Source organism: Phalaenopsis equestris, unplaced genomic scaffold (assembly GCF_001263595.1).
Source record: "Phalaenopsis equestris unplaced genomic scaffold, ASM126359v1 Scaffold000873, whole genome shotgun sequence".
Lineage (NCBI taxonomy): Eukaryota > Viridiplantae > Streptophyta > Magnoliopsida > Asparagales > Orchidaceae > Phalaenopsis > Phalaenopsis equestris.
In genome coordinates, this window is record NW_018165313.1 from 444,761 (window position 1) to 452,380 (window position 7,620).

Sequence of the window (7,620 nt, forward strand, 5' to 3'; positions counted from 1 at the left end):
TATATTTATATATATATAATTTTGAGAGTAACACTATGACTATTTAGAATAAAGTCTAAAAATATTACCCATATTGATTTGCTTGATTATAAGTGTTCATTCCAGAGTTGAATTTTTTAGTAGTCTCAAAATTAAGTGATCTTATATTAAAACATTTTTTTCATCAAGATATTTGATTTGATTATAAACATTTATGATTTGAGTATTTTTATCACTTAAACAAATCTTCCAAAATTTGTAATTAGAAAAATGTTTGATTTGGGCTCATTTAGCTTCTGAACGAATCACTTTAGATATTTTTAGGCTCATTAAGTATGCCTGTCAAGAAATTGAATTCATTTACAAACTTGATAAATCAAGTTTTGAATTATCCTAATTTAATTTATTCTGGATATTTTTGTTTTAAAATTTGTATTAAAATTTATGCTTGCTTAAATAATTTTCTTGAAAACACATCATTTTTAGATGTCAAATCATGTGTCGCCCTAAACTATAAACTGACTCATTCAACAACTTATGACACAGATTTATAGTATAGTATTAATACAGTCTATTAAATGAAAATTACCTCGTTTAAAATTTATACCACATAAATTATATATATCTCCTTATCTAAAAGCATTTTATTTTTTTTATATTTTATAATAATTGATGAAGCTATGAAGGTAGTGTTGCGGCTGTTGCTGTTTCAACCCCCCTTTATGATATTAAATTTACATGCAAAAGGTAAGCAAAGTATTGTAACTTAAGAATTATTGAACAAAAACTTTGTAATCTAACAAGAAGGCCACATTTAATATAATAAAACACAAATAAAGAATCAACCTTAGTGTTATAAAATTATTTGCAGAGTGCACCTCCAAAAATCATGAATAGACTCATATGAAAACAATCTTGAGATATATTTGAAATGAGCTTGAATAACTCCAAAACTCCCACTAATTATTAATGTGCTAATCACCGCTAATAATCAATTTTGTTGTCACACGATCATTGCTATTGCTCGACAGTCTTTATTGTTGTCTCCCCAGTACTATCACAAAAAATATTATCATTAAATGGTTGTATGGCAGTACTAATACTTCTCCCATAATCTCTCTTATATTTACAAAAGATGAAATTTATGGTCTCAAAATTATCATCTATTCATCTCTAATTAATGGAGAAAACATAGAATACAAAGGCACAAATGCTCTTTTAACTTTTTTAATCCTCTTATTAATAGCTTCATAAATAATTAGTTTATATTTCTTATAATGTTATAATCTCCCAATCATAATTTGAACAACTTCGCCGCCAGGGTGAAATCTCCAATACCATTCGTACAAATTGCAGATAAGCGGCTACGTGCATATGCATGCACGCATGCATGGTTGACACAATATGAAAATGGAAAAGGAGATTTAATAAAATTTTCGCTTTAGAAAAAGAAAGAAATTAGCTGAGCAAGGCACACTTTGGATCCCAGTGGCTTTGTCGTATTGGTTCACGGCTTCGCAGTATTTATTTCCACAATAAACATAATATTATTTTGGAGAAATTTTAAAAATGGCACCTTTAAGTTTTTTTTTTTTTTTAATCAAACAGAAAAAATTTAAAATTTACAAACTCGCCACATGGCAAAGATGGACTGGGCGACTTTCCCATGTCAGCGGCAATGTCGCAGCTGACATGGCGACTGGCAAAAGAAAAATATAAAATCTTTAATGCATTTACATTTATGCCACTCAAATCATTCATATCACATTAAAAATTCCAATGCATCTACATATCCAACAGCTAAACTCTACTTCTCTTTCTTTTATACCACCCGAATCTTTCATATCACTTTAAAATTTCCTATGTATTTGCATATCTAGCACCTAAACTCAACTTTTTTTCATGTATACCACCCAAATCTTTCATATCACACTAAGAAATCACTTTTTTTAAAAAAAATTTAAAAAGTGAAATACATATGTAAATATTGAAATATATCACTTTTTAAAAGTTTTAAATATATATTTTTTTGAGTGTAGATTTAAAAAAAAATATATTAACAGTGCCATTTTAAAAAATTGGCCTATTAGTATGTACTTTGCAGAGAGATACCATCGGTGCTTGTTTTAGTGTCTTATTCGCATGCCTTCCTATTTTAATATTGTAATTAACAATATTAAAATTGCTACAACATTGCATAGGGAAAAAGTTGAAGCCGAATATTTCTTATTAAAGTTTGATCATCGGACATAATTTCATCATAATTAAAATATTTTCTTATTAAAATATTTCTAATTAAATTCTCATCATAATTTCACCACCAATTTCATATTTTAGTCCGAAAATATGTCTTCCAAATTATTAACTTGCTGCATCTTTTGTCCTCTTTTCGCTGTTATATTCATCTACTCTTTTCTTGCGCATTTAGGTACACACCACATAAATCTTGCACCTAAACAATATTCATATTTACATATAAATCTCTCAAATCTTTAACATTGCATAAAAAATATCATTATAACTACCTCTTTAAAAATGAAATGCACATTTTTTTTATGCAACAGACGTGTTATAAGTGTTAAAATCAAAGTTTGGGTGTTAGATATGCAAATGCATAAGAATTATGTGGTATGTGCGTAAATTTCTTTCTTTCTTTCTTGCAATCTGCATCTTCTTTTTAATTTTGGGCCCTCATAAATAGAGTATATTTTTCCTACAAATTTCATTAGTTGAAATCATTAGATTTGAGCGAGTTTTTATGTTTGTTTCATTTACAATTTCAAAGTCCAAATTAGACCTTTTTCTCTTCAAAAAATTTCTAATTAAAAATCTTAATTTATTTTACATTCCATGCATGCTTGTTTCTATCATTACTTTTCATGTAATGCCAAATGGTACGTGATCAAATTGTTAATTATATTTTGGGACAAGTCTGAAGCTGCAGAGAATCATGCTTCTGTCAAATTAATATTGCCATATATTATTTATTTATTTCCATTTGTACTTCTATTCGTCCTAAAAAATTTAAAAAAAAAAAAAAGAATTATGTGGTGCAGGGGCCATTACGAATTAATTTTATTAATTATATTAGTTAATTTAAAAATCATGATAAATTATTTCTTAGATTGATGATTAATTACATAATTTTGGATGAGGAAGTCAATAGGTGCTTGCTTAATTAAACTTTAAGCAAATTTTGATCCTAAGAGCGAGCTGATTTTTTTTTTTTTTTTAATGTAGAGAATTAATGATCATAAGAAAATGTCAAAAAATTGTGTAGATAACTTTATCAAAATTTATTTAAATTATCTATCCATTTTTTTTATTTATTTTAAGTTATATTTAATAATCTTGATATTTATTTTAATCAAAATCTTGTCTATTTTTCTTTGTAATCCGATTTTTTCAAAGGAAAGGCAAGGTTTGCAGAACAAATCATTCTTGACTCAATTAGGGTTTAGCTGGCTTCAACTGAAACTAGAGTTAACGGAGTATGAAATGGGCGTAGGCTCATAAAATTCTTATCCTTTACATATTTAACACTTATAATTTGATATTTACATTTATAACATCCAACATATACATGAAAATGTTTTTTTCATTCTTTAGAACAAATAACGATAACATTTTGATTTTATGTTAAAAATTTGAGTGATGTTCGTATAAATATAAGAGTTCTAAGTGTTAGAAACATAAATACATAAGAATTGTGTGGCATGTATGCAATTGTTCATTTCTTTTAAAGATATTGTAAGAAATAGGCTCTCATTATAAAAATTTTTAGATAGTAACAAGAAAGTGTTAGCCACAAAAAATTATGATAAATTTAAAAAATATATATCCCAAGCAAAGTCATAGTCAAGACCTAATAGCCGGCTTCAATTGAAATTCGAGTTGATAATGTATGAAATGGATGTAGTTGGGGCATGTCACGTGTTGAATCTAAAAGTGTTCAGGAAACACATCCAAGGAATAGAGCATACTAGGAAGAAGGAGAAACAATAGAGATTAGTAAAAGTGAGTAACCTTTGATTGTGAAATGACACTTATTACAATTACAAGTTTACCCCCTAATCATTAGCATACGCAAGGTCCGTTTTAGTAAATTACAAGGAAAACATAATAAAATATTACAAGAACCACCCGACAGATTTTACTTTGGCGAACGTCCATCTTGGTCGATCGACTGCTTCCAGTTCGCGCGTTCTTACTTGATAGTTGATGCATGATCGATCATCTCGAGTCGTCTCGATCATCTGGACGATCCTCAGACCTTTTGTATCACTGGTTGATCGGATCGTTCGATGCCTGGTCAACCGATTGATGATAATTATGCAAGTCGGTCGCTTTTCTTTCTCCGATCGTTGTGCATTTCTGAGATCCGCGCTATGTGGTTAGTCGGTCATTCGAACTTCAACGATCGTCTTTTATCCTGTTCATTGGATTGCTTTAAGATTCCTGTATCATATTTTTCATATACATAGCTTCTCGAAAGTTGTGCAATTCATAAGAACAAGGGCATATATTTTTCCAATACAAAAATACGTAAAAATGTAAATGACATAATTACTCAATAAATGATTCCCATGGATTTCCACATCCAAACTACTATAAATAGGCCACGAAGCCAGGGAGGGCTCGCGCGTCTCTCTCTCTCTTCTCCTGCCTTAATCTTTTCCCATTGTTCTTCTTGAGCCTACAACAAAGTCTGGTGAGAGAGCCTCATTTATCGACAAAGATGCACTTCTTAAGGCTCTTGGTGGTATGCGGGCAAAAGACCAAAAATTGGATGTGAAATGGAAATCGGCGGATGAAACTCTTGCGAGGAAGCAAGTAGAAAGAGAGTTAAGCAAAGGTTAAAAAATGTTGATTGCGAGGATCGGATTGTCCTTCGATTCTCTTGCAAGCTCCTCACAAGAACGAGTTCTGGAAAATATCGAAGGTTGGCTTAATGAGGGCACCCATCGACGGTGCGCGTTCCTGTCGAAGGGAAGGAAGCACCCGTTTGATTGATGCAAGATTAATAATCCCTCATGTTGGCATGGAGGATGAGACGACCGGAGCAAAGATATCGCTCTAGTTGCTAAAAAATGACCTTTCTTCTGTGGGTGGAGTATGAAGATAAACTGGTGAAGGTGCTAACTCTTTCACTGCGTCTGAATGGGACCAGGTTTTGGGTGTATTGTTGAAGTTGTTAGTCTTAAATACTTATATTTCTTTCCTTGGTGCAACTATAGAGGTCCTGGCAATCGATTCTCTTTTTTCGGATACTGATGTCGGTCCTACAAAGGATGTCGCCGTCGTGGAATAGTCTGTTGCAGAAAATGCGACTGTCGTGGGATAGGTAGCTGCAGAGGATGTGGCTGTCGTGGGATAGGCTACTGCGGACTAGGGGACGATTGGGGGGAACCAACCTCATGGTGAAGGTAAAACCTTGGCGCGCCAAGGTACGAGGAGGAGGTGACCAAGGGGCGTCGGGAATCCTCTAAATCCCTAGCGCACCGTCTTGCGGAGATGAAAGAACATTTTTCTCGCACTATGGGATATCCTCAGGGGAGGGGGTGGGGGATGGTGATAAAGAAGTTGTCAATGTTCTGTTGAGGGTTGAATAGAGAAAATGGTCTCCGCTCTTCGTGGGGAATTCTCTGCTTTCTAGAAGGAGATATTTGCATCTCCAGAGGAGATGGCATGCCTCTGTTTGGAGTTTTCAGCCGCCAGAGAGAGCTTTCGCCCTCATATGAGGGATGGTCAAACTGACCTTTTTAAGCTAGGTAGTGAATTCATGTATGAAAAACCGCTTCACTGAGGGTTTGTCTCGGGCGAAGCGACAAACAATCATTTAGTTGGGTTTTTTTTTTTTCTTTTTGAATAGTTTTCAAAGGTTTTATGCAATGTAATTTTTTGTAAATAAATAAATATAATATAATTTCCTATTTCTAGCCATGATTTGTTCACCTCGAGTACCATGTGATTTTCATCGTGTCACTGTCTTGTCAGTGACGTCCCGTCTTCCCATGCTACTATATATTTTTGGGTAGTAGCTATCGGGTACATTTACCTTTTTCTATTTTCTCTATGGCTTGCCATTTATGTCTTCTCTCTTCTCTTCTTGTGTGATAACTTTGAGTTTCATGGCGCTGAAATTTTCCCATGAATCGTACGGTTTAATTCTAGCTACGGAGATTTCTGTTGTTTTTGCAGTAAAGGTGAACGAGATTCAAGATCTTGATCCCTCAATTTGCTTTCATTCGGCAGCCAATTATGAGCGAGCCACAAATCATTTTGCCCTTGAATTTGTTTTTAACAAAGATCAGTTTAAGATGGATCTTCGGTTGCCGCTTTGTAAGGATCTTAAATCATTATGGGAATGTTCTTGCCCAGGTTCTTTTGAACTCGATTGATGTTGTCATGACCTTCATCCTCTTTGTCGAAGGATGAGAATTCCAAAGACAATCGAGTTGTTCGACCACTTATTTTCGTTAAGAATTGGTCGGGAAGGTTACGTTATGTTCATTGTTAGCCCCAAGATTCACCTGTTAGGTCTTTAAAATATGATCAAGGATTGGAAAACAATTTTTTTGGTTGGCTCCCATACAAGTGGTTGGGGGATCTACGCTTCTTTAGTGGACTACGAGGTGAAGAAGGTGAACACCTCATCTAGGAACCTTCGAAACCATAGGGCATTGATCGAGGGTCAATGTCTCTTGTCATTCCAATACTCGACCTGATAGTGGTCAAGCGCATGATTTTTCCGAACGGTATCGAGACAATGACCGAAGGTCTGTGGACCTCATCTGATAGTCGGGAGGTGGCTCGGGAGAAGGCTACTGAAGAGTGGGCAGCTTTAAAGAAGCCGTGGGGAAAAACTAGTCTTCACCCGACTAGCAAAGGAAGGTGTCGGTTAGACCCACCCGGGTCAGCCGAGGGAGATGCCAAAGTGGTCAGCCGAGGGAGATGCCAAAGTTGATGATCTTTTCACGCTTATCATTACTTATCTATGTACATTACCAGAGGGAAATATGTTGAGATTTTCATACTTATTTTATACTATTTTTTATTATATTGCACTTTAAAGAAATATATTTTTGATGTTTTGTTGCAGGAATGATGAAATAGGGTCATTGGAGCAAAAAGATGCAAAAAGAAGCGAATTTGGAGCGAAAAGGGCCAAAATGTGAAGAATTGAACTACGGCGCCGACGGCGCCATCGACCCCGCCGACGACGAGATTTTCCCGAGACTCCAGAATTAATTCATTAAGAAAATTTTCCCGAGCTCGGCGGTTATGTCCAACTAGACTTTGGATGATGACAAATTTTGAAGGGATGCTTAGGCAACTCTTGGGAAAGCTCATCCACAACTTTAAAAGAAGATTTTGGCCGAAAATTAGAGTGGTCATGGATGTTAAAAAGGTTCTGAAGGTTAGAGAGATTCCATTAGTGTATAGAGAATTTACTAGAGTGTCAAAAGTGTGAGGAATTCTTCGAGAGATTGTAAGAGTGGAGGGAAAGTGAGAGATTTCTTCATCCTTGCCGCTTTGAAGAGGAATTTTGTGTGGTGTAAAGAAAGGAAGAGATTCAGAGGAGCTTCGAGGAGTTTTCTTGGGGAGAAATTAGAGATAAGTTTATTTATTATTGTAGTT